Genomic DNA, 24,329 nt, shown 5'->3' with positions numbered 1-24,329 from the left:
CCCTTAGCTTACTCCTTCCCTTTCACTTTTCAATGAAGTGGAAGAAGTTTCACCATAAATCGAATATGTCTATTGATACACGCTATGTTCATCTCCCTCCTTTCTTTCTCTCAGATATAATAGGTTACCTTTGCCTCTTCATGAGATGTAGTACGACCACTTTACACTTTTTTTATGATATAATCTCCTTTCCACCTCTAGTTTCTAAGACAAATTTTACATATGTTCTTTACATATTTTTTTGACAGAAGTATAGTTCTCAAGATTTCTTTTTACCTTTTTAGAAATCTCTTGTGTTCTGTATTTGAAGATCAAACCTTTTATGTAGGTCTGGTTTTTTCATCAAAAATAGATGGAATTCATTTATTTCATTAAATGTCCATCTTCTTCCCTGGAAAACGATGCTCATTCTTGCTGGGTAAGTTATTCTTGGCTGCATACCAAGTTCCTTAGCCTTTCGGAATATCATGTTCCAGGCCCTTCGTTCTTTTAATGTGGACGCTGCTAGATCCTGGGTTATCCTTATTGTGGATCCTCCATATCTGAATTGTTTTTTTCTAGCAGCTTCCAATATCTTTTCCTTTGTCTGATGGTTCTTGAACTTGGCCACTATATTTCTTGGCGTTTTGATTTTAGGGTCCCTTTCAGTGGGTGATCGATGAATTTTTTCAATGTCTATTTTACCCTCTGTTTCCAAAACAGCTGGGCAGTTCTCTTTGATAATTTCCTCGAAAATGGTGTTCAAGCTCTTTTTTTCCTCCCATTTTTCAGGGAGTCCGATTATTCTCAAATTGTCTCTCCTGGATCTGTTTTCCAGGTCTGTTGTCTTTCTGGTAAGGTACTTGACAGTCTTTTCAATTGTTTCATTTCTCTGGTTTTGCTTGACTCCCTCTTGGTTTCTCCTTGAGTCATTCATTTCTACTTGTTCCAGTCTAATTTTCAATGATGTATTTTCTTCACTCACTTTTTTTATATCTCTTTGTAATTGTCCAATTGAGTTTTTATCTTCTATGGAATTCTTTTCCATTTTATCCATTTTATTTTTTAGAGAGCTGATTTCTTTTTCCAGCTCACTAATCCTGTTTTCCTTGGAGTTGTTTACCTTTTCCAGCTCATTAATCCTGTTTTCCTTGGAGTTGTTTACCTTTTCCAGCTCACTAATCTTGTTTCTCAATGATTTGATTTCTTTATCCACTCTGTCTTTGAATGCATGGGATGACTTCTCCAGGCTCTCTTGCCAAGCTTCCCTTTCCTTTTCCCATTTCTCTTCCAGCTCTCTTGTGAGAGCCTTTTTGATTTCCTCTATGAGGTTCTTTTGCATTGAGGAGCAGCTTGTATCCCTCCCAGGGGATACATCTGGGTTCAGTCTGTTCCTAGTCTCCTCAGCATTTGAAGTCTGCTCCCTCTCCACACAGAAGCTGTCAATGGTTAGAGCCCTTTTGAATTTTTTGTTCATTTTGTCAGAGTAGGAATCAAAGAAAACAAACTGACAAGAGAAACAATTGGTCTGTTTTGCGGGGGATGGGGCTGGATGGTATTAATGGGCTTCCTCTACAGACTGGGGGTAGGGCAGCAGAGAGCCACTAACAGAACAGCAATGACTGTACTGAGTCTGCGCTCCGAGGCTCCGAGAACGCACCGAGTCAGTCCAGGTGGGGGTTGGGGGTGGCCGGGCTCTGAGAGATGCTGGCTTTCTGGGGTTTCAATCTTCACCTCCGGTGTTTACACCCTCTCCGCTGCTCCTGGCTTGCTGCCAAGACGGAGCATCCACAGTGGGGCAAAAGCCCTTTCGCAGAAATGGCAGAGATCACACCCCTCCCCCTCCGGTCTGAACTGTGCGAGCTGCCTGTCTTGCTCTGGCTGTCTGCCCTCAGTCTGCGCCCATTCCGATTGACCCTCCCCCAAGCAAACACAGACCTTTTCTGGCGACTCTCAAGGATGTCTTCTCTTGGTGACCATCTGTGGATTTCTTTCTGGGTCAAGCATTAAGTCAGAGGCCTGTCATGAAGTAAGTTCTGAGAGAAAACGAGGAGCTCAAGCAGCTGTCCGCCTCCACGCTGCCATCTTGGCCGGAAGTCAATTCTTGGTTCTTTCTAAAGCCACACTGACTCTCAGATAGATGACTATCTTCAAGATGAAGAATAAGCTTATTAAGGACTCTCACAAGAATCTACCAGCAAAAATTCAGAGGGAGATTCTCCTGTGTTTGTCCCATTCTAGATTATTCTTAATCAAATGTAGCTACCTTAATCTAGAAGAAGAAAAGAGCACTTTGGAATACATTTCATTTGACAAGAATGCCAGGTAATGAAGTATTTTTTTTGCCTCTTTCTGCATTTGCAGGTTGTCTCAATTAGACTTTCATGAAAATATGTTTATCTCAACATTAGACTAATAGTTCTTGATTTTTATAAATGCTCAAAATGTCCTATAATTTCCTTCATGGTATCAAAGAGTTGGACTTGGATGATAACTTAAATATCACTTTATAAAATCTTTTTTGCAGATGAAGAAATTTAAGCTCAGAGTTGTCAAATAATTTGTCCAAGGTCAAATAAGTGAAAAAGTTAATTTGAATTAAGGACTTCTGACCACAGATCCAGACTTTTTATCCTCTTATCACATACTATTAACATGTTCATTATTATTTTCATATACCAAACAGTTTTTTTAGCTATGGAATTATGCACGAGATCAATTTGTTTTCTTGTTTTATAGCACGAAGGTGTTTGATTCTAAAGCATAATGCTGTATTGATTTTTTTCTCAAATAGTATTTCCTGATATAACTGAACCACACTGGTTGCCATAATAAAGAATTTGGAAGCCAAAGTATTTAAATTAATTACTTCATTTGGTGACTATGCTTTATTTTCATTCAGTAAGTCAAGTTATAGCCCATTTGATATTTTACTTCTTCATTCAAAGTGCATTGATTATCCATTAGTCCCTAGATTTCCCCTGCCTCAACCAAATTTATTTAAAATATGTTGAAATATGAGGTTTCTTTTGTATACTTTAAATAAACAAAGCCACATATATGTAGTTGTCATTTAGTAATTTAGATAGTCAGGGAGGGAAAATATTTTGGAAGCATGCTGGATAAGAAGAAACAGTTGCTTTATATGACTCTAAAGTGATGGAAATTGATTCAAGAGAGAAACTACTTCTAGGTTAAGGATCAGGGAAAGTATCATGGAAAGGACACCTTAACTGAACCCCCAAAGATAAAAAATACCTCTATTCAGATAAGTTGCCTGATCCAAACTGTTCAATTTCAAGGAATTCAAGGTATTTATTTCAATGTTGAAAATTATGAAGATAGGACAGGAAGGGGTCAGATTTGGGAAAGCATGAGTATAGTTTTTTATAGAGCATGAAATGAGCAGAGGAATACTATGAAATATTTATAGAAAAAATAGAAATATAACTGTATAGGGCCTTGAATACAAGATTAAGGAGTTTGTATTTTATTCAGCAGAAAATGAAAAACTTAAAAAATTTTTTTTGATCTATAGTAGGATTAGGTCTGTACATTAAGAAGATATATTTAGCAGTATTATGAAGTTTGGATAGGGGAGGTCTGTTGTGATACCAGTGTAGGTGTCAGGACAAAAGATAATGAGGTTAACTGTGGTAGCAGTAGTGGGAATTGAGAGATGACATATTTCATAGATACTATAGAAACAAAATTTGTAGATAAAGAAAAAGAGAAAAATAAAGAATAATAGTTTTGAAACCTGGATAATGTGGGAAATAGTAGCATCATTAACTCAATTCATTTTTAAGTATACAATTGCAAGTCTGTGATGCTAGTCTTAGAAGTATAAAAACAAAAATAAACCATTCTACCATCAAGGAGCTTATATTAGCAGAAATAAAGTGAGGATGAAGGAAGATTAAAAAAATTCAACTTCAAACACATTGAGTTTAAGGTTTAAATAGCTTATTCACTTAGATCTGTCCAAAAGGAAAACTTAAGATATATGAAAATTTTGAATCAGTTAATAATTGATGTCATAGAAATGGGTTAAATTCCTAAGACATAGAGAGTGAACAGAAGAAAGCCAGATTAAAAAGAAAGTCCATGTTTAAGTGGTGGGAAGAGGAAGAAGAATCAGCAAATGAAGTTTAGTCCAGGTGTCCCATTTAATAGAATCAGTAATATAAGTTCCTAATAGTTGAAGTGACCTGGAAAAGATTAATTGACTAATTAGGTATTAAACTTTCTCTAAGATCACCCTAGTGATTAATGTTACAACTTCTCTTACTTCCTAAGGTGTAGAACTATATAGAGTTGCACAAAATACCTTGTGAGTAGGGATCAGTTAACTCTTGTTCCATGGAAATAGAAGACCTGATATAAAAATCAGTGGAATCATTATACTGGTAGCAGAAGAGAATTTAAGTAGAAGATGTATAAATCCTTAATAAAGTATGGAGAATAATATTATTGTTTTTATTTATTTTAACCCTAGATCACATTGGAAAAGAGTTAAGTTTATTCTAAGCAGGATATTGCTGAATGTTTGGCAGATGGGGAATGAAGATAGAAAATATTTATAACATCCACTAGACAGTTTTTCTGGTTAAGGCAGGCAATATATTCTTACTGAACATTGATTATGTAAAATATACTATATGAAGTATCAGGGATACAAATAAAAGCAAAAAGAAAGGCATTCTCTATTCCCTAGGATATTACATTCTAACAACTTACACACACACACACACACACACACACACACACACACACACACAGAGACCTGAATAAGGATGACAAAAGGATAATGTGGATGGGAGTCTGCAAGTGGGAAGATGAAAGTATATGGAACAGGGAGATGATACTAAAGCCAGAATCATAGCTATAAAGATAATTTAAAGCAGGGCAGACCCTAGGAAACTTTTTAAATAGATGAAACTTATGTTAAGTGCTTTTCTACTCTTCTTTATACATATCTCCCTGCAGATCTCAGTCAAGGTACCTCAAAGACTTTTAATCTCTCAATGTTGACCTAGCCTAGTTGTATTGTCTAGAACCAAACATTCCTCCCACATCTCATTCCATTTAAACAATATACCTTTCATGAAGGGATTAAAATTTCAACAATATATAGAATCTATATAGAATGTTTGTGTTTGTTATGTAATCTATTAGTGACTGATGGTGATTTTATCTTAAAAGGGAAGATAATTCTGAGTCTGCAGTTTTTGTGGTATTCCTGAAGTCCCATTGTTTGAATGGCCATTTTTTTCTGCCTAAATTTAGGACCTTAATAAGAGGTTATATATTTCTGAAGGGAATGATTAACTAAATATACTTTTCACCTTTGTTAATTAAATGCCAAAAACTGTTTGGGTTTTGACTTTTAAAAAAACTAGAGCCAGATAAGATCTATCAACAATGTGGGAAAAGCAAGTTTATTTCTGCCTCCTTTCTTAGGATCATACATTCATATCTATAACAAAGACATATCAAAATCCAGCAGCGGTTTTTACATCTTATATTGGGATTTCACATTTAGCTGACAAATGTTGAAATTCCAGACAGTTAACTGACTACACAGCTGCAGATGATGAAAATTAACAGGAATGTCAGCTGAAGTTGGATTTCATTACTTATTTTTTTAAATGGCTTTTCCTTCTCTAGTCATTTTTATTTTTTGGTGGCATTTATATCTACATTCCTTTGTGATTCAATGCATTTTAAATGAATTAGGTTTTTTAAAGTCTACTCTGAAATTCTGGATTTCACAAGATTAAAATCTGTTACTCTCAAGTTTGGACTTTTTTGAAAAATTATATTATCTTTTATCCACCAAGAGTAGTTTACTGATCACACACAAATGTTATTATGAGTTGGGTCTCTTTTTTTGAAGTATAGTTTTGAACTTCTATTTTAATTTTTTTATTCATTTTCAGCTTATTTTCAGAGAACAGTTTTCAGTTCCAAAAACAGTTGAGTTTTAAATAAAGCTAAACTGAAAAGGTTAGGAAGTTAGTCTATGTACAACTATGGAATTCCTTGTTTTCTTTGGTCCAATGTTTTGTCTTTAGGAATACACATAAGAAAATCTTTTATATGCTGATTTTTTTCCTGACAAAGCAGAGATCTAGAAGATTGTTAGAACTAGAAAAGACAATAGGGATCACCTAAGTTAAATTCACTGACTTTTAGAAATGAAGAACATTTAAGGATGTTATTTAAATGCATTCTTATGTATCTATAGCTTTTAATCATTATTGCATTGTGTCTGGTTATAATTGATGCTTTAATGAGGTAATTTTCCCTTGGATACATTTTTAAAGGTTCAGTTATTTTTAAATGAATGTTTCTCTATTTTCAAAATGCAAAATGTAGTTTCTCAATGGACACTTATCTATTTGCCTTTCTAATAGGACAACTCAGATAACTGACATTTAAATATAATAATTATGCAATAGTTTTATGTTGTGCCTACATCATTTAAATAAGAATATTGGATTAGGTTGGCTCTAGTTTTAGTTCTTGTTCCAACAATGGAGTTTTTGTTTTGTTTTTTGATTTGTTAATTTTTAAGTATTTTCCTTTCTTACTCCTTACTTACTCTCTTTCTCTGTTTCATGTGTTCATCAATTCAACAAGCATTTTTTTTTTATTACTGGTCTCAAAATTAATAATGATCTAAAAGATTCATGACATGCTACTAGCTTTCCAATAGCAGCAGTCATATAGGGAAGATACACACTCATACACACATACATACACACACAGACACACCAACTAGACAGAATGATTTAAATACTCAAATATTAAGAACGTGATTTCATCAATTTAGATATTCCCTTTGATGATGTTTTATTACAACCTATCTATGACCAAGTAAATTGTTCTACTCTATTCCCTCCCATAAATTCACTGGGATAAAGGGATATTTAGAGAAATCTGAACTTCCTGGGCTTGTTAAGTTCAGGTCCTTTTCAGAACTTCTCAGCCACTGTTAGTATCTATCTGTCATTCAATTCTAACCTGTAGCTCCAAGAAGTAGCCATTCATAGTAAACTATCTCCTCAGAGAGATGAGCTAAACCAAGTGGAAGTTAGCTAGAAGACTTGAAATTCATTGGAAAGTTAAACCAATGGGTGAGTTGGGGTTGTCTATTCTAATTATATAAATATTTCTCTTGTTAGAATGGGCTCTTAATGGATTGTTCCAATCTCTATGAAGGCAATTAAAGTAAACTCTGTAGAGTGCTTACAATTTAGGCTTGGAAGACTTCAAGGTCAATAACAGTATCTTTAGCTGTTTTCAGTATGTTTTTCCCTTATTCATTTGTTTTGTTTTGTTATTTTGTCTCATCTTCTACAATGGAAAATTGTAATCAACAATTTGTGCAGTTCCACCTTACTTACATACAATTCATCAGAAAGTCAAGATGTCACTCCTTTGTGACTTTGGTCTTCTTTGAAAATGAAGGATAAACAGTAACATAAATTCAATTATATGTATCCACCCAAGGTGCTGGAATCCTTCTATGATGTTTCCTGGAATTAAAAAGGAATATTTTCCATATACTTAACTAATTCTTGACCCAGGGCTACTTGAGACAAGTCAAGTAATTTTGACTTAGTAATTAAAATATAATGAAGTACACATAGACTAAAAGATATAATCTGCACAACTTTGTTAATAAGAGAATGAAATAATAAAACTTCAAAATTAAAAGGATATAAACTGTTCTTCAGTCTCAGGCATTCACCACCATTCCAGAAGATACTTTCTGAAGGAAACAGATTACTGTGTTGGTCCTATCGCTCCTTACCCCCTAAACTTGATCTCATATTTAATGAACAAAAAAGACATATGGCCTTCACACTCTTGTTGAGCAGGATTACTTAAAGAAGGGGAAAATACCAATGGGCAAAAAGAAAAGGAAAATGCCCTAGACCTGTCTGTAAGAGGGCTGCAAACACATCCCCAATTTCAATGGTTCCTGGACTGACACTGGTCATACTTCTCCAAAAACATCTGGAAGATTTTGCCATCCTCAAGGAATTCCTTTTCAATGAGGATTCTTTTAGGATATTGTTCATCACTATGACAAACACTTTTGTCAAGTACATATCTCCTTATTTTATATCTTATTTTTATATATATTATAATAAATAATAATATGATATTATTTATTATAATATATATGAATAACATAGTTATTCACTGATATATTATCATTTTATGGGAGTTATATGGAATGGTGTGTGTAATAATGTACCCTTTCTCAAATATTCTTTTTCTAAAATAATACCATTAATTTATTTATCTAACTTAAAGTTTTGAATTGTCAACACTGTTCAGAGAACTTTAGTAGTTATCAGAGGGGTATAAAATTTAGATAAGATTAAATATATCTTATGATAGAATTTATATTTAGAGAGGAGAATAAGACACCAAGGATAGTATGAGCAATAAACTGTATTAATGACAATTATATGAGAGAGTTACAAAACAAATTGCTTGTGTGTTTGGAAGAGGGAGATTAATAGTGGATAATGGATAAGATATTTTGGCAAATGGAATTTGAGGTGGACTTCAAAGGGTAGATAAAGATTCAACAGTCAAGAAAGGATAGATCTGGCATTCTGGATATACTGTAATGACATGAACAAAGATAGAAGCAGGAAGGAATATTTGAAAAAGGTTTTAAAATATATTGTGGGGAGAAATAAGAGATTAAAAAGTTCAAAAACTAGAGAGATCCACATTATGGACAATTAGATGAAATAACTTAAAATTAATTTTTTGAGCAATATAAAGCCATTAAAATTTTGTGAATACAGAAATGGCATCTTGGATCTATGCATAAAGGAAATTATTCAGGAAGTGAATGAAGGTTCATTTAGAGATAGGAAAAGTGGAAAGATCTGCAAGGAGACCATTGTAGTAATCAAGACAGGTAGTAATGAGTACCAATGTAAGGTAGTTTGGTGTAAAGCAATGAAAATGAAGCAAAGGCCCTGGATTAAGTTCTGGTTCTTCAACAGGTATGTTATCTAAAGCAAGTTACTTCAAAAAATGGAATAAAGATTAATAATCTCTCAGTTATTGTATGAATTTAGTTCCTAGGACAGAAGACAGGTTGATTCTTTAACTGTCACACAAGTTTGAAGCAAGATCTTGTCAATTAGAGAAATGATAGATTAGGTGAAATAGGTAAGGTAGAATTGACAAGACTTCATGATAGACTCATGAGAGTTCAGGGAGAGAGAAAAGTTAAAGAATGCTGGAATGTTCTCTTTTCTTTCCTTCATCTATTGATTTATCTTGCTTCCTTTGAGTCTCAACTAACTTGCCCCATGCCCTGTTAATTCTAGTGTCTCCTTTTTCTCAATTATTTCTTATTCTGTACATATATTGCTTTTTACAGTTTTGTTTGCATATTGCATCCTCTGTTAGACTATAAGCTCCCTGAGAACAGAGACTGTCTTAACTGTTTTGTGTGTATGTGTGTGCATGTGTATGTTCATAGTACTTAGCAGAGTGCCTGACATGTAGTAGTTACCTAATAAATGTTTGTTGTTTAATTGATTAAAGATCATCTTAAAATTATAAATACAGAAAACATGGTTAGTGATAGTTCCAAGGACAAAGATAATGAAACCAAAGAGAAAAACTGCTCTGATTTAAGATAATAAGATCAGTTTTATATTTACTGAATTTGGAGTAACTGCAGAATAATCAGGTAGAGATGTCCTGACAGGTTATTTGAAATACAAATCAAGATCTTTGGGGAGCTGAACAATGGGGGTATATATCCTGAAGTCATGTGCAGAGAGGCGGGATTTGAAATATACCTCCTCAGTGGGTGAGATTATAGAGAATGAAATGAGAAAGGACAAATATTTATGTGTTAGGAAGAGGATAAATAGAAAGAAAGAGAAGAATGTATTCTTTCTGAAAAAAAACAAGGAAGGGAATCATATCCAAGAATAATCAATAATGTTAAAAATTGAAAAAGACATCAAGCATGATGATTTTTTTAAAAGCCATTGGATTAGGTTATGAGTAAATTTTTGATGATTCCAGTAGAATGCAACCTCTTTTTTTATATAGTTTATGTTTTTGTCTTTGTATACATAAAACCTAGAGAATAAGAGACACTTAATATATGCTTATTGAATTTAATTGATCTTTTAGAAAACAGGTATATTGAAATAGTGGAAAGGGAAGACTGATTATAAGGAAGTGAGGAGGTAGTCCTAACAAATTGTACTTGACTGAAGAGAAGCTAATGGTATGGTACTATCCTTAATTTAACAGTCAAAGAAGCCTCAAAGAAAAAGTTTATAGAATTTTTTTTTTATAATTTAATTTTTATTTTATTTTATAATTATAACTTTTTTTTTGACAATACATATGCATGGGTAATTTTTTACAACATTATCCCTTGAACTTACTTCTATTCAGATTTTTTCCCTTCCTCCCCCAACCCCCTCCCCCAGATGGCAAGAAGTCTTATATATGTTAAATATATTACAGTATATTCTAGATACAATATATGTGTGTAGAACCGAATTTTTTGTTGCACAGGAAGAATTGGATTCAGAAGGTAAAAATAACAGTTTACACTCATTTCCCAGTGTTCCTTTTCTGGATGTAGCTGATTCTGTCCATCATTGATCAAGTGGAAGTGAGTTGGATCTTCTTTATGTTGAAGATATCCACTTCCATCAGCATACATCCTCGTACAGTATCATTGTTGAAGTGTATAATGATCTTCTGGTTCTGCTCGTTTCACTCAGCATCAGTTGATGTAAGTTTCTCCAAGCCTCTCTGTATTCCTCCTGCTGGTCATTTCTTATAAAACAATAATATACCATAACATTCATATACCATAATTTACCCAACCATTCTCCAATTGATGGACATCCATTCATCTTCCAGCTTCTAGCCACTATGAAAAGGGCTGCCACAAACATTTTGGCACATACAGGTCCCTTTCCCTTCTTTAGTATTTCCTTGGGATATAAGCCCAGTAGTAGTATGGCTGGGTCAAAGGGTATGCACATTTTAATAAATTTTTGGGCATAATTCCAGATTACTCTCCAGAATGGTTGGATTCTTTCACAACTCCACCAACAATGCATCAGTGTCCCAGCTTTCCCACAGCCCCTCCAACATTCATCGTTATTTGTTCCTGTCATCTTAGCCAATCTGACAGGTGTGTAATGATACCTCAGAGTTGTCTTAATTTGCATTTCTCTGATCAATATTGATTTGGAACACTCTTTCATATGAGTGGAAATAGTTTTAATTTCATCATCTGAAAATTGTCTGTTCATATCCTTTGACCATTTATCAAGTGGAGAATGGCTTGATTTCTTATAAATTAAAGTCAATTCTCTGTATATATTGGAGATGAGGCCTTTATCAGAACCTTTAACTGTAAAAATGTTTTCCCAATTTGTTACTTCACTTCTAATCTTGTTTGCATTAGTTTTGTTTGTGCAGAAACTTTTTAATTTGGTGTAATCAAATTTTTCTATTTTGTGATCAATAATGGTCTCTAGTTCTCCCTTGGACACAAACTTCTTCCTCCTCCACAAGTCTGAGAGGTAAACCATCCCATGTTCCTCCAATTTATTTATGATTTCGTTCTTTATGCCTAAATCTTGGGCCCATTTTGATCGTATCTTAGTATGTGGTGTTAAATGTGGGTCCATGCCTAGTTTCTGCCATACTAATTTCCAGTTTTCCCAGCAGTGTTTGTCAAATAATGAATTCTTATCCCAAAATTTGGGATCTTTGGGTTTGTCAAAGATTAGATTGCTATTTTTATTCACTATCTTGCCCTGTGAACCTAACCTATGCCACTGATCAACTAGTCTATTTCTTAGCCAATACCAAATGGTTTTGGTGACTGTTGCTTTATAATATAGCTTTAAATCAGGTACACTTAGACCACCTTCCTCTGACTTTTTTTTTCATTAGTTCCCTTGCAATTCTCGACCTTTTATTCTTCCATATGAATTTTGTTGTTATTTTTTCTAGGTCATTAAAATAGTTTCTTGGGAGTCTGATTGGTATAGCACTAAATAAATAGATTAGTTTGGGGAGTATTGTCATCTTTATTATATTTGCTCGGCCTATCCAAGAACACTGAATGTCCAATTATTTAAATCTGACTTTATTTTTGTGGCAAGTGTTTTGTAATTTTGCTCATATAATTCCTGACTCTCCTTTGGTATATATATTCCAAATATTTTATATTATCGACTGTTATTTTGAATGGAATTTCTCTTTGTATCTCTTGCTGTTGGATTGTGTTGGTAATGTATAAAAATGCTGAGGATTTATGTGGATTTATTTTGTATCCTGCAACTTTGCTAAAATTCTGAATTATTTCTAATAGCTTTTTAGCAGAGTCTTTGGGGTTCTCTAAGTATACTATCATGTCATCTGCGAAAAGTGACAATTTGATTTCTTCATTTCCTACTCTAATTCCTTGAATCTCTTTCTCGGCTCTTATTGCCGAGGCTAGAGTTTCTAGTACTATATTGAATAGTAATGGTGATAGTGGGCAACCTTGTTTCACTCCTAATCTTACAGGGAAAGGTTCTAGTTTATCACCATTACATATGATGTTTACTGAAGGTTTTAAATATATGTTCCTTATTATTTTAAGGAATAGTCCATTTATTCCTATACTCTCAAGCGTTTTTAGTAGGAATGGATGTTGGATTTTATCAAATGCTTTTTCTGCATCTATTGAGATGATTATATGGCTTTTATTAATTTGATTATTAATATGGTCAATTATACTAATAGTTTTCCTAATATTAAACCAGCCCTGCATTCCTGGTATAAATCCCACTTGGTCATAGTGTATTATCCTGGGGATGATTTTCTGAAGTCTATTTGCTAATATCTTATTTAAGATTTTAGCATCAATATTCATTAAGGAAATTGGTCTATATTTTTCTTTCTCAGTTTTCAATCTATCTGGTTTAGGTATTAGTACCATGTCTGTGTCATAGAAGGAATTTGGTAGGACTCCTTCAATCCCTATATTTTCAAATAGTTTACATAGCATTGGAGTTAGTTGTTCTTTAAATGTTTGGTAGAATTCACCTGTAAATCCATCTGGACCTGGGGACTTTTTCTTAGGAAGTTGGTTAATAGCTTGGTCTATTTCTTTTTCTGAGATGGGACTATTTAGACTACTTACTTCTTCCTCTGTTAATCTGGGCAAGCTATATTTTTGTAGGTATTCTTCCATTTCATTTAAGTTATCGAATTTATCGGCATAAAGTTGAGCAAAGTAGCTCCTAACTATTGTTCTAATTTCCTCTTCATTAGTGGTGAGTTCACCCTTTTCATTTTCAAGTCTAACAATTTGCTTTTTCTCTTTCCTTTTTTTAATCAGGTTTACTAAGGGTTTGTCTATTTTGTTGGTTTTTTCATAAAACCAACTCTTAGTTTTATTAATTAATTCAATAGTTTTTTTACTTTCAATTTTATTAATCTCACCTTTTATTCTTTGAATTTCAAGTTTTGTGTTTGTCTGGGGGTTTTTAATTTGTTCCTTTTCTAGCAATTTGAGTTGTAAACCCAATTCGTTGGCCCTCTCTTTCTCTATTTTATGCAAGTAGGCCTGTAGAGATATAAAACTTCCCCTTCTTACTGCTTTAGCTGTATCCCACACATTTTGGTATGATGTCTCATTATTGTCATTTTCTTGGGTGAAGTTATTAATTATGTCTATGATTTGCTGTTTTACCCAATCATTCTTTAGTATAAGATTATTTAGTTTCCAATTATTTTTTGGTCTATTTTCCCCTGGCTTTTTATTAAATGTAATTTTGATTGCATTATGGTCTGAAAAGGATGCATTTATTATTTCTGCCTTACTGCATTTGATTTTGAGGTTTTTATGCCCTAATATATGATCAATTTTTGTATAGGTTCCATGAACTGCTGAGAAGAAAGTATATTCCTTTCTGTCTCCATTTAGCTTTCGCCAAAGATCTATCATATCAAACTTTTCTATTATTCTATTTACCTCTTTGACTTCTTTCTTATTTATTTTGTGGTTTGATTTATCTAATTCTGTGAGTGCAAGGTTGAGATCTCCCACTATTATAGTTTTGCTATCTATTTCCTCTTGCAGCTCTCTTAATTTCTTTTTTAAGAATGTAGATGCTGCACCACTTGGTGCATATATGTTTAATATTGATACTGCTTCATTATTGATGCTGCCCTTTAGTAGGATATAATGACCTTCCTTATCTCTTTTAATTAGATCAATTTTTGTTTTTGCTTGATCTGAGATGAGGATGGCTACTCCTGCTTTTTTGGTTTTGCCTGAAGCATAATAGATTCTGCTCCACCCTTTTAATTTTAGTTTGAATGTCTCATCCTGTTTCAGGTGTGTTTCCTGTAAACAACATAATGTAGGATTCTGACTTTTAATCCAGTCTGCTAACTGCTTCCTCTTTATGAGGCAGTTTGCCCCATTCACATTTATGGTTAGAAGGACTAATTCTATATTGCTTGCCATCCTATTAACCCCTGCTTATGCTTTTCCCCTTTCCTTCCCTTTTACCCTCCTATCCAGTATTAAACTGGTGAACACCACTTGCTTTTCACAGCCCTCCCTTTTTAGGATCCCTCCCCCACCTTAAAGATCCTCCCCTTATTTTACCCCTTTTCCTCGAAATTACTGTATTCCCTTCCCCTTAGCTTACTCCTTCCCTTTCACTTTTCAATGAAGTGGAAGAAGTTTCACCATAAATCGAATATGTCTATTGATACACGCTATGTTCATCTCCCTCCTTTCTTTCTCTCAGATATAATAGGTTACCTTTGCCTCTTCATGAGATGTAGTACGACCACTTTACACTTTTTTTATGATATAATCTCCTTTCCACCTCTAGTTTCTAAGACAAATTTTACATATGTTCTTTACATATTTTTTTGACAGAAGTATAGTTCTCAAGATTTCTTTTTACCTTTTTAGAAATCTCTTGTGTTCTGTATTTGAAGATCAAACCTTTTATGTAGGTCTGGTTTTTTCATCAAAAATAGATGGAATTCATTTATTTCATTAAATGTCCATCTTCTTCCCTGGAAAACGATGCTCATTCTTGCTGGGTAAGTTATTCTTGGCTGCATACCAAGTTCCTTAGCCTTTCGGAATATCATGTTCCAGGCCCTTCGTTCTTTTAATGTGGACGCTGCTAGATCCTGGGTTATCCTTATTGTGGATCCTCCATATCTGAATTGTTTTTTTCTAGCAGCTTCCAATATCTTTTCCTTTGTCTGATGGTTCTTGAACTTGGCCACTATATTTCTTGGCGTTTTGATTTTAGGGTCCCTTTCAGTGGGTGATCGATGAATTTTTTCAATGTCTATTTTACCCTCTGTTTCCAAAACAGCTGGGCAGTTCTCTTTGATAATTTCCTCGAAAATGGTGTTCAAGCTCTTTTTTTCCTCCCATTTTTCAGGGAGTCCGATTATTCTCAAATTGTCTCTCCTGGATCTGTTTTCCAGGTCTGTTGTCTTTCTGGTAAGGTACTTGACAGTCTTTTCAATTGTTTCATTTCTCTGGTTTTGCTTGACTCCCTCTTGGTTTCTCCTTGAGTCATTCATTTCTACTTGTTCCAGTCTAATTTTCAATGATGTATTTTCTTCACTCACTTTTTTTATATCTCTTTGTAATTGTCCAATTGAGTTTTTATCTTCTATGGAATTCTTTTCCATTTTATCCATTTTATTTTTTAGAGAGCTGATTTCTTTTTCCAGCTCACTAATCCTGTTTTCCTTGGAGTTGTTTACCTTTTCCAGCTCATTAATCCTGTTTTCCTTGGAGTTGTTTACCTTTTCCAGCTCACTAATCTTGTTTCTCAATGATTTGATTTCTTTATCCACTCTGTCTTTGAATGCATGGGATGACTTCTCCAGGCTCTCTTGCCAAGCTTCCCTTTCCTTTTCCCATTTCTCTTCCAGCTCTCTTGTGAGAGCCTTTTTGATTTCCTCTATGAGGTTCTTTTGCATTGAGGAGCAGCTTGTATCCCTCCCAGGGGATACATCTGGGGACAGTCTGTTCCTAGTCTCCTCAGCATTTGAAGTCTGCTCCCTCTCCACACAGAAGCTGTCAATGGTTAGAGCCCTTTTGAATTTTTTGTTCATTTTGTCAGAGTAGGAATCAAAGAAAACAAACTGACAAGAGAAACAATTGGTCTGTTTTGCGGGGGATGGGGCTGGATGGTATTAATGGGCTTCCTCTACAGACTGGGGGTAGGGCAGCAAAGAGCCACTAACAGAACAGCAATGACTGTACTGAGTCTGCGCTCCGAGGCTCCGAGAACGCACCGAGTCAGTCCAGGTGGGGGTTGGGGGTGGCCGGGCTCTGAGAGATGCTGGCTTTCTGGGGTTTTAATCTTCACCTCCGTGTTTACACCCTCTCCACTGCTCCTGGCTTGCTGCCAAGACGGAGCATCCACAGTGGGGCAAAAGCCCTTTCACAGAAATGGCAGAGATCGCACCCCTCCCCCTCTGGTCTGAGCTGAGTGAGCTTCCTGTCTCGCCCTGGCTGTCTGCCCTCAGTCTGTGCCCAGTCTCATTGACCCTCCCCCGAGCAACACAGACCTTTTCTGGCGACTTTCAAGACTTTCTTCTCTTGGTGATTATTTGTGGATTTCTTTCTGGATCAAGCATTAAGTCTGAGGCTTGTCATGAAGTAAGTTCTGAGAGAAAACGAGGAGCTCAAGCAGCTGTCTGCCTCCACACCGCCATCTTGGCCGGAAGTCAAAAGTTTATAGAATTGAAGACAACACATTTACAGTCACATGAGAAAGAGACATTGATCAGGTAAAGAAAGAATAAAGATGCATCAAGACTATGACTACTTGAGTATTGTTTTAATGGAGGTGAGAAGAAATGGGATTTAAAATTATAGCAGGAAGGATTACTTTTAGAGAGTAATAGAGACTTTCTTTTCCTTGAATGGGTGAGAAAAATAGGAAGTGATTCTGTCATGTTATACATGATGGATATGGGCCTGAAGAAGCACAGATCATTCTAAGTGAAGTAGAAGACTTGGCCATTTGCTGTGGCTATAGTGAGTGGATAGATGGAGTGTTGGAGAGAGGATACATACGAAAAGGTTTGGAACAGATGGCAGTATGAATGTGTTAGGGATTCTGCAGAGTAGAATGATTGCTGAGCTTCACAAAGGGCTCTGCTGAGGTTACAAAGCATTAATTTACAATAATTGAATTCAGCTTCATTTTGACATTTTCCTCATTGATACTCATTAGCCTTGAAATCAGATAGGATGTGTTATCTGGGGATAATAAGTCATATCTTGGGAATCACAGAAGGTTAATGGAGGATAGGATTCACAATGCCATATGTTTAGAGTTGAAAGGGACTTCAGATGTATCTAGTCAACTTCTTCAATTTACAGATGAGGAAATTGACTGAACACTTGATTTGTCCAAGGTTTTACAATGAGGAAGTGTCAGAGAAGGATTTGAACCCTGATTTTCTGACTACAAATCTAGCACTTTCCCCATTGTTTCCCTTCAAGTTAATTTTTGATATTGACTCTTATATTTTAAGTTTTCTATTTAGTTCATGTTTAGTTGAGACAAAGTTCTAAAAATCTTCAAGTACATTTAATGTCTTTTTTCCTTCAAAATTATGATTAGTTTTTCTGGATATGATATTTTTGGTCTCAGGCCTTATTATTTAAGTTGTTGATATACATTATTCCAGCACATGTAGTCTTTCATTGTTAGTTGCCAAATAAGTCCTGTATATAATTTGAATTTTTAGCTCCAGTATATTTGATTTATTTTTGTTTCTTATAGAATTTTATCTTTGATCTGTGGGTTTCACAGTTTAGCAATAATATTCATATGTATTATTCTTGTAGTGGGATCAATGTTGCTTTTTCTATTTCTACTTTCCCCTCTTATTCTATCTCATGAGGAAATTTTTCTTTACTTTTTACCTCATTGTATCAAAGTTCTTTTTAATGATAATAGCTTTCAGACAGTCCAATTATTCTTATATTTTCTCTTCTTGATCTGTACTCCAAATCTGTTTTGTTTATAAGATGTTTAATATTCTGTTCTATTTTTTTCTTTCATTATACTTTTTGTTATTTCTTGGTTTCTTATAGCTTCATTAGCTTTTCCTTGCCCAATTTTAATTTTCATGGAATTAATTTCTTCTTTAAGAATTTATATTTCCTTTTCTAGCTGGTTAGCTTTTTTTTTCATAATCTTGTTTTACTTGGATAGTTCTTTTCCCCTCAATGTTTTCCTATTTTATTTTAAAGTCTTTTTTGAATTCTTCTATAAATTCTCTCTGGGCAGGTAGCCATTTAACATTATTCTTTGGGGTAGAAGAGGGTTTTTTGTTTTTGTTTTTGTTTTTTTTTACTTCATAGTTTTCTGAAAATGAACTCCAGTCTTCCTTCTTCCCAGTAAATTTCTTTGGTTTGGTTATTTCACCTTTACCTGTTCATTCTTTTTTAATGAGAACTATTAGTATAAGAATTTCTAACACTGCATTTTTTTTGGGGGGGTGGAGAAAGAATGCTTCCTCTGGCTTCAATTTAGCTCTCACCTTTGACCTGAAATCCCAAATCAGAAGTTCCATTTTTCTCTTGCTGAGTGAAATGAGCAGAACCAGAAGATCACTATACACTTCAACAACAATACTGTATGAGGATGTATTCTGATGGAAGTGGAAATCTTCAACATAAAGAAGATCCAACTCACTTCCAGTTGATCAATGATGGACAGAAATAACTACACCCAGAGAAGGAACACTGGGAAGTGAATGTAAATTGTTAGCACTACTGTCTATGTACCCAGGTTACTTATACCTTCAGAAGCTAATAATTAATGTACAACAAGAAAATGGTATTTACACACATATATTGTATCTAGATTATATTGTAACACATGTAAAATGTATGGGATTACCTGCCATCGGGGGGAGGGAGTGGAGGGAAGGAGGGGATAATTTGGAAAAATGAATAAAAAAAATTAAAAAAAAACAAAGAAAATAATGATAAAAATCCCACAGCTCCCATTGGTCACACAGAGGACAGACGAATCCTGTTTGCTAGTTCATCACCAGTAGGGCAATAAAAGTGGCCATCTGTTAAATTTTAGATGATATTTGTCTTTTATCTTCCTATTGGAAATAATGATTGAAACAAATGATTGATACACTTTCAGATTTGTAGATCTTTTTTCTTTTTTTTAGAATTTTTTTTTCACAGTATATATGCATGAGTAATTTTCTTTTATAAGATTATCCCTTGTATTCATTTTTCCAAATTATTCCCCCCTCTCTCCATTCCCTCCCCCCGATGATAGGCAATCCCATACATTTTACATGTGTTACAATAAAACCTAGACACAATATATGTGTGTAAGTACCATTTTCTTGTTGCACATTAAGTATTAGATTCCGAAGGTATAAGTAACCTGGGTAGATAGACAGTAGTGCTAACAATTTACATTCACTTCCCAGTGTTCCTTCTCTGGGTGTAGTTATTTCTGTCCATCATTGATCAACTGGAAGTGAGTTGGATCTTCTTTATGTTGAAGATATCCACTTCCATTAAAATATATCTTCATACAGCATTGAAGTGTACAGAGATCTTCTGGTTTTATTCATTTCACTCAGCATCAGTTGATGTAAGTCTCTCCAAGCCTCTCTGTATTCCTCCTGCTGGTCATTTCTTACAGAGCAATAGTATTCCATAACCTTCATATACCATAATTTACCCAACCATTCTCCAATTGATGGGCATCCATTCAACTTCCAGTTTCTAGCTACAGCAAAAAGAGCTGCCACAAACATTTTGGCACATACAGGTCCGTTTCCCTTCTTTAGTATTTCTTTGGGATATAAGCCCAGTAGTAGTATGGCTGGGTCAAAGGGTATGCACAGTTTGATAACTTTTTGGGCATAGTTCCAAATTGCTCTCCAGAATGGCTGGATTCTTTCACAACTCCACCAACAATGTATCAGTATCCCAGTTTTCCGACATCCCCTCCAACATTCATCATTATTTGTTCCTGTCATCTTAGCCAATCTGACAGGTGTATAGTGGTATCTCAGAGTTGTCTTAATTTGTATTTCTCTAATCAGTAGTGATTTGGAACACTCTTTCATATGAGTGGATATAGTTTCAATTTCATCAGATTTGTAGATCTTAATAAAAACATATTAAGAATTCAAATAGTAAAAGGGAAGGGCCTGAATCCTGGAATTAGCTTGTTACTTTGTTCTTTCCTACACAGAATAAAGAATGAAAAATTAAAAAGAAAAATATATATGGAAATCATTCTTTAGTTCATTTTCAGATATTTCAACCACAGATAATAGAAATTCTTAATTTCATTGCTCAAATGTACATAAATTTCTTTTTAAAAATTCCAGTAAAACAAGCTGTTTTACTAAGGAACATAAAATACATCTGATGTTTTTGGCCTATTAAAAATTGATTCATTATTTTAATGAGTCTTTAAAAGAGTTGATGGATACCAAGGACTACAGTTTTTCCTCTTTTATTTTATGATACACTTTTCATATTTATTGAATGTGTATGATCAGATCTTGAGTAAAAGCACTTGACAATAGATGCTCCTTTCCTTCACTTTTTAAATTTTTCTTTTCCTATTTTTTCCTATAAAGGTTTTAATCACTACTCTAACATGAATAGTGGCATTAATTAATTAAAAAAACAGAGAAAGCATAATAAATATAACCTAAGAAGCATTCCAATTATATAGCCCCATGTAAGTTGGGTTCAAATTGTTATATTATTATAATGGTTTGTTCATATTATTTTTTTCATCTTTAGATATTTTTTGGTTTTTACTTTTCTTTTTAAATTCAATTTCTTTTCTCCTCTGCTATTATTTTTTCAGCCCTTTATTCCCTGGAGGCTTGATGTGTAAACTATTTTTAAAATATCTAAGTTTACAAAGCATATGGCAGTATAAAATTTATCTTCCAAGAAACTGCTGCAGGCAAGCCAAATATTCTTAGCTGCAACTGCCATGAGGTACAATTAAATACTATATGTGTTAATATTAACATATCATTTACAATAGCTCAGGAAATTTCTACGTAGTGAACCTATGAAGATCCTGTTTGCTTCACACATATTTTCAAAATATAAGTGAAACAATCATATTGATATAACTAATTCATTTTATCTGAACACTTTAGTGATTGATAAAGCTTTCATATTTCAACAATTACATGAGAGAAATTAATATTTCTTATGAAGATTTTCAAAGTATATGTTTTTACTCTTCTCCAATAAGTTTCTAAGGAATTTTTATTTGTGTGGTTTAGTGAATGTTGATATGTACTTGAACACTTAATGAAATGATGTTATGGTTATAAATTTATAGCAAGAAGAAATCTTTAAAGGCATGTAGTTTAATCTTCTCATTTTATGAGTAAGAAAATTTCTAAGACCCACAAGTGCATTGTAGTCAGGTTAGTAAATGATAGTCACGATCTGAATTGAGATTTTCTGTCTTCAAATCTATCATTCTTTCCACTTACTTGCTACTTTTTCACTGCAAAATGATTTTCATGTAATAATGACATTATTAGTTGCAAATACTAGAGAAGAAAAAATTATGCCCCATAATCCTGTAATAATTTATGGAAACTAAAAAGGAGAACTCTGATAAACACATACTTTGTATACATACTCTAAATAATTTTTGATTTAAGTTTTAATTCTAGCATTACATATGCATTCCTTTATAAAAGCATCTGATGTAAAATATTTACTAAGCAGATTAGTCTTAAACTATAAACTACAATTTGATCTTTTATATAGAATATACAAATGGAAAAGACAAAAATTAATTGACTATTGCATCAAAAGTAAAAAAAAATACCTTATGTGAACATGGAATATAAATTTATAGTGAAAACATAAAAAAACTGTTTATGTTCTTCCTCATATCTACCAAAAAACTATATAAGACTGGTTTATGAATATGCGGTAAGAACATTTGATGAAAACATGAAAAGCAACTATGTAGTCCTTGTAATTTTTTCTGTAGAAGACCAGATTTTCATCATTATGAAATAACAAAGAAATGTGGAGAATATAAGGTACCTCTACATCTACCGTTTATTGATTGGGGTGCAAAACTGACCTTGTCATCTTATTATTTTGGACAAGATAGAGAAGTGTAAGCTGGATAATAGCATAATGAGGTGGATTTGTAATAAGATGAATAAAAATAATTAAGTGGTTAATATAAAAATGAAGGGAAGTGCCTGGTGATTTGTCTTTTTCTTTGAACTACTCAAAATATTTGTCAGTGAAGTAAATAAGGCATAATGATTCTTATCCAATTTGCAAAATACACAAAATTGTGCAAATCATGGTTGTTATGATTTGCAACTATGTCAACATCTGGACAAATCAGAATATACAATTTAACCTATCAAGATATAACTTAAAAGGGATAATATAAAATCTTTTTTGTGGCATCAAAATATTATTGTGCTATAAGAAATAAAAAGATTGATGATTTCAAAAAGATATGAGATTTTTTTATGTACTGATGCAGTACAAAGGAATCAGAACCAGAAGAAGAATTTATATAACAGCAATATTATATAAATAAATAATTTTAATGGCTTTTATAAACACCTGCAGAGTAAATTTAGAAAAAAACATTATAATTCACACAGTACCAACATTGTAAAAACAATTTTAAAAACCATGAGAACTCTTATTAATGTTAAGAAATATTTTTAATTATGGTCAATAAGATAATTAGTTTTGCTTGACTATGCATATTTGTTCCAAGGATATTTTTTCCTGAATAAAATAGGGAATCAGAGGGAGAATAAATAGATATCTATTAACTTAAAAATAAAATTTGATTTAAAAATCTGAAAATACTACAGCTTGGTAAAAACAGACAAGAACTTCACTAGTAGAGCCTTCCAAAATGAAAGGATACCTTTTTACCATGAAAGTTTTGGAATAACACTTTATTGTAAGAGTATTAGTGGATATATTCATCAGTAGGAAAAACTAATTGTCACATAAGAAATCATAAGAACCTTAGGAAGAAATGACCTTTCTGCTTTAGAATTTGCGATTGATTAAGGGATGAGAAGAAGCTGGACATAGGTTGATATACATGTTAGGTTTGAGGAAATTAGATTTCAAAGAGTATGAAGGAAGTCAGATTATCCATAAAACCTAAATGCAAAAACAAGAAAAAAAATCCTTAAGCTTTTATTGGTTTAAGCTATTTTAGTATTAGGGTTTAAAAATTATAATATGAATTTTAGGGCACCCATTCTCTTATAAGGGGGACAAATTTCTAAAATTCTGATGGTAAATTAAGCTCAAGAGAAACAAGATACACTTAGCATTTTGTATGATACAAAAACGAACCTGATGAAGAACAAAAGGAAGCAACAACTACAAAAATTGGTGTGGCTCCATTCAGCATCATGTATGTGATAGGGACTTTCTTTTTCTTTCTTTCCTCCAACTGAAGAATGTGTAAGCATGCATGTAAGATAAAATTGATTTGTGATTTTTTTTAATTTAAAAATATAGAAAATAAAATTTGAAAAATTGTCTTTAAAAGATGGAAGGAGGGGCATGTAACTGACAATAAAATGCCATAGTAATAATCAAAGGGTATTAGGAAAATTAATGTTAAAAATTAACCAAAGCTAGCAATGGAAAAAAGTGACTTGTAACTACGTTGACTAAAAGAAGATTTAAGAAAGAATATGACTAAGAAAAAATACTTTTAGGAAATGAAAGTCAAGAGAAGTTTAGGGATTTTAAGAGATTTCTATGCTAAGTTGTCTTAAATGAGTTTAAATTACCCAGCCCTAATTGACTACTAATTATGAAAATTAAAGAAAAAAAGCAAATACAAAGCAAGACCAAAATAAATTGTCATTCATCATTGTTTAACCACTGTTAGTGATGTTTGAAGGAAAAAAAAATCTTGATAATTAGAAAAGTAGAAAAGAATGAAAGCCAGATTATGCTATACCAATTATCAAAAAAAAAAATGGGATAAGAATTGTGGGGAAGAAGCAATTTTAATTCTCTAAACTATAGTCCAGTGAACTTAACTTTGATTCATTAATTTAAAAGAACATTATCAAATAGTAGTTTGTATTTAAAAAGGGAACTACTGATCACTAAATGACTAAATAGTTTTATCCCAGAATCATATCTGTCACACAGAGTATTTTCTTTTTTTGACTACCATCAGTAGACCTATAAATTTCACAGTCTTCTA

This window comes from Sminthopsis crassicaudata, chromosome 1 (assembly GCF_048593235.1).
Source record: "Sminthopsis crassicaudata isolate SCR6 chromosome 1, ASM4859323v1, whole genome shotgun sequence".
In the NCBI taxonomy this organism is placed as follows: domain Eukaryota; kingdom Metazoa; phylum Chordata; class Mammalia; order Dasyuromorphia; family Dasyuridae; genus Sminthopsis; species Sminthopsis crassicaudata.
Note: the sequence above shows the minus strand (reverse complement) of the source record.